Source organism: Myotis lucifugus, unplaced genomic scaffold (genome assembly GCF_000147115.1).
Source record: "Myotis lucifugus unplaced genomic scaffold, Myoluc2.0 scaffold_582, whole genome shotgun sequence".
Taxonomy (NCBI): Eukaryota; Metazoa; Chordata; class Mammalia; order Chiroptera; family Vespertilionidae; genus Myotis; species Myotis lucifugus.
The window spans coordinates 187687-191823 of record NW_005871630.1 but is presented as its reverse complement, the minus strand read 5'-3'; the positions used below and the strand labels follow the sequence as shown (position 1 = coordinate 191823).

The 4137-nt window shown below is 58.0% G+C and overlaps 1 protein-coding gene and 1 long non-coding RNA gene across 5 annotated transcripts in view; one reads left to right on the top strand and one right to left on the bottom strand.

Annotated features, from left to right (window-relative positions):
* Positions 1 to 4137, top strand: part of FBLN1 (fibulin 1) — a 64148-nt gene that overhangs the window by 34851 nt on the left and 25160 nt on the right.
* Positions 2979 to 4137, bottom strand: part of LOC106694697 — a 2456-nt gene continuing 1297 nt past the window's right edge. For 3 of the 4 annotated variants that reach the window (XR_002826666.1, XR_002826665.1, XR_002826668.1), the window contains one exon: positions 2979 to 4061. This is a non-coding gene — a long non-coding RNA (uncharacterized LOC106694697). The remainder of the gene's footprint in view (positions 4062 to 4137) is intronic. The other variant, XR_002826667.1, reaches the window with a different exon arrangement.

Below are 4137 nucleotides of genomic sequence, written 5' to 3'. Positions count from 1 at the left end.
GGCTGAGAGGCCCCCAACCCCTGCCCACTAGCAGCACTGCAAAACCAGCAATGGCCAGAGTTCAGGGGTGCTGAGACCAAGGAGGGCCCCCACATAGCTGGGGTGGCGGCAGGGGGCGTTTGGCTTAGGCAATGCTTAAATGAAGCAGGAAGAACTGAGGCAGGCAGAGAGGGAGGGGGTGGAGGGCACGACCACAGTGGGGTGTAGACACCCATTAAACAGAAGGAAGCAGCTCCCAGCAATGACCTGGGGTGTTCAGCAAGGAGCAGTGTAGCCTCACTGAGCGGCTGATGCCCGAAGGCCTGGTCTGTCCCCACCTCATGGATTCATCACCTGCTCCCTGGGCTGGTAAAGAGGGGGATCATCATTCTTCATAAATAAGGGCAGGACGTGGGCCCACCCACTGTAAAGGCGAGAGGCAGCAGGCGGCTCCCGGGGGCCCCTCCAGGGAAGGTGGCTGCTGTATGAATGCCCATTCCTGCTCACTGGTGCCACCCAGCGGCACAGGCGGAGAATGGAGCTGAGAGGGTCCTGACCTGAGGAGGCCAGGCGAGGCCCATGACTGTTCTCACCACCTGGGATGCTGATACGGCTTTGTAGTCAGGCAAGTCCCTTGACCTTGACCGGAAGCAGGTCCCCTCATGACCTCCATGTCCTCAGTGGTACAGGGAGTGGGGACGCCCCCCTTCTGGGCTCCTGTAGGATGACCTGTGACTGTAGGGCAAAGCCCGCTCCATAAAGCTCGCTCCAGTTCACCTCTTGCGGGGTGTGGGTGGGCACCCCAAGGCCTATTTTACTGCCAGTCTGTGGCTCTCCTGTTCCTCAGTGCCGTGGCCTCGGGGCAGTCTCTCGGCCACTCAGGGGCCCTTGTTGCATCTGTCATCCCTGCTTGGCAAGGCCTTGGGGACCAGTGAGCACCGGCAGGGACAAGCCCCAGGAGCCAGCCCAGTGAGCGCTGGGCTTAGAGCGCAGTGGTGGCCAGAAGGGAGGTCTGCCCACTGCGGTTTCCTCCGGACCCAGTGTCAATGCAGAGGCTCTGCGGCCTCCCCGCAGCCTCGCTCTGGGAGCCGGCCGTGTGGCCGCTGGGTTCCTTGGCCCTCTGATGGGCCACATGGTCACGGGACACCACTGCTGCTCCCGGAAATCTGTCTGGTTACAGTTTCTCCTGTTCTGGCCCCTCTTGAGGAATCACTGACCAGCCTGGAGTCCAAGTCGAGGGCTGCCCAGTCCAGTACGGGGCTTCCTCAGAGGCCATGGGAGCACCGATCCCTTAGTGGGAACATAGTGACAAGTCACTGACAAGTGACGTCAGTGGAATTTTCTGTTTTACAGCCCATTTCCTTCCTCCTCATAACTCCTCTTAAAGAACTGGTTCCATGACCTTGGGAAGGGGTTTGTACTAGAGCTGTACTAGGAAGGCTGGAGGCAGCCCGTCTGTGGTTGCCATTCAGCGAGAGCGGCTTGTTCAAGGCCCTCGAGGGGCAAGGTCGAAGCCTCCCTCTCTCCATGCGGTCTCCTGGGCAGTGTCCCTGGTGACCAAGGGCAGTAACTGGAGCATGGCCAGCAGGCTGGCCACAGACCACAGGGCTGGGCCTCGCGGACCGAGCAGGCTGTGCAGATCCTGACCACACAATCCCCCCTGCCCGCCTGAGGGGTGTCCCCAGGTCCCGGCGCCTGGGGTGGAACTGGAAATCCTCTCTCCTCCGCGGAGCCTCCTGAGACTCATGGTCTCGGAAGGCAGAGCGGGCTGGGCAGCCTTGGTTCTTGGTTGGCACGGCTCTTGGCCTGAGGGTGCAGCTGCCAGCAGACGGGGTGAGGCCCTGCCCTGGCGGCTCCTGGGGCTTGTCTCTAGGAGCATGAAAGTCAGGGACAGTGGCAAGCGTCACCCAGCCTGGGGTGGCCAGAATGGCCCTGTGTCCTGGGAGAAGGACGGGGCCTTGAGGACCTTTTTTGTCTGGTATGTGGTGGCTTTCAAAATTACTTTTTCATGGAATATGGGGTGTTGTGACTAAAAAATTGGGGCACATTTTTCTTGTATGCATGATGAGGTGGACACCAAGGTGCGGGGACCAGGGGCTGGCTCTCCTCTGCTCTGTGATAGATGTAGTGATGGACCCGCCTCAGTCTAGACCAGTGGTTCTCAACCTGTGGGTCGCGACCCCTTTAGCGGTCGAACGACCCTTTCACAGGAGTCGCCTAAGACCATCCTGCATATCAGATATTTACATTATGATTCATAACAGTAGCAACATTACAGTTATGAAGTAGCAACGAAAATAATTTTATGGTTGAGTCACAACATGAGGAACTGTATTTAAGGGCCAGAAGGTTGAGAACCACTGGTAGACCCATGAAGACCGTGCCCTTCCCCGTCTGCAGGAGGTTTGCCAGAAGCAGCAGCAGGTGTTCGGGCGGTTCGGTACATCAGGGCACTGCTCGACAGAACAGCTGATGTTGGAACCGATCAGGAAAATGGGGCCATGCCGATTCGTGCACATTTGCTCAACACACAGGAGGTGCCGCGCCCATGCTGGGCACGGAGATAAAACCAGGGCGCCCGCCATGTCCTTGGGCAGCGAGTGGCCTAGGAGTCAGGCTGAGAAATGCCCAGTGCCAGGAGGGCTGGGGGCTCTGTGACTGACTGTGGGGACCCGTGAGCAGGAAGGCATGTCCGGCTGGCTGTGTGTGATGGCTGCGGAAGCTGTACCAGGACGTCATGCACACCTCCCATTCCCCTCCATCCACACGTGCTGGGTCAATGTTTCCAAATCAAAACCCTGTTCCTGGAGAGGGGACAGGCCACACAGGTGGGCAAACTTAACGCACTGAAGGAGACTAGCGCCACCTGCTGGCCAGGCCCACCGGGCCCTTTCTAAAGCAGCTGCGTCTGCATGCAAGTGTGTGTGTATGTGTGTGCATGTGTGTGCAAGTGTGTGTATGTGTGTGCATGTGTGTGTGTGCAAGTGTGTGTGTGAGAGAGAAAGAGAGAGAGAGGATGTAAAGTCTTTGAAGTGGGACAGGCTGACTTGGCTCAGCCACTGACTGCGGCCTGGAGTCATGCACTCGCGGAGCTTGTCTCCCGTCAGTGGAGTGAGGAGAAGGATGTGAAGGGAAGTGAGCTGGTGGGATGGGCAGCGTGAAGCCACACCGCCCAGGTCAGGTCACCTGGAGCGCTCCCATCGGCCTGGGCTTGGCTGTCTCTGCGGCTGGGCTGTCTCGGGCCCAGGCCACCTCTTCTCCTACTTCTCCCTCTGCTCCGGGTTCCCTCCCAGGCATGGCTCGCTCTTCAGTGTGCCCGTTCCTCACATACCTGTAGCGCCATGGCCCACCCCAGGGCCGGCCTTTCTAAAACTCTGGCTGGTCAGGTGAGAGGGTGCCATCAGTCCTGCTAGAGAGGCTGAGGTAGGCGGTAAAGGAGACCACGCTCACTCTCCACGTGAGTGTGAAATAAGCCCAAGTAACCCAGAACGAAGATGAAAACTCACCAAGCTGGTGGGGGACGTGATGGAAGACGAGGGTGGTAGATGCTCCAACTGGAGAATTTAAACAGTCCACGTGGCAGGACTTCCTGGGCAGGTCGCCAAGGCCTAGGGGCTCCACCTCCACTCTGGTTCCTAAGGCAGCTGTCTCCACAGTATGATGGGCCTGAATGCAGGTAGCCCCTGTCCCCATCCTGTCACAGGAAGTGAGAACCTGTCCCCATCCTGTCACAGGAAGTGAGAACCTGCCCCTATCGTCACAGGAAGATTTAACCTGTTCCCATCCTGTCACAGGAAGCTTTAACCTGTCCCCATCCTGTCACAGGAAGCTTTAACCTGTCCATCCTGTCACAGGAAGTGAGAACCTGTCCCCATCCTGTCACAGGAAGCTTTAACCTGTCCCCATCCTGTCACAGGAAGCTTTAACCTGTCCCCATCCTGTCACAGGAAGCTTTAACCTGTCCCCATCCTGTCACAGGAAGCTTTAACCTATCTCCATCCAGTCACAGGAAATGAGAATCTGTCCCCATCCTGTCACAGGAAGTCAGAACCTGTCCCTATCCTGTCACAGGAAGCTTTAACCTGTCCCCATCCTGTCACAGGAAGCTTTAACCTATTCCCATCCTGTCACAGGAAGTGAGAACCTGTCCCCATCCTG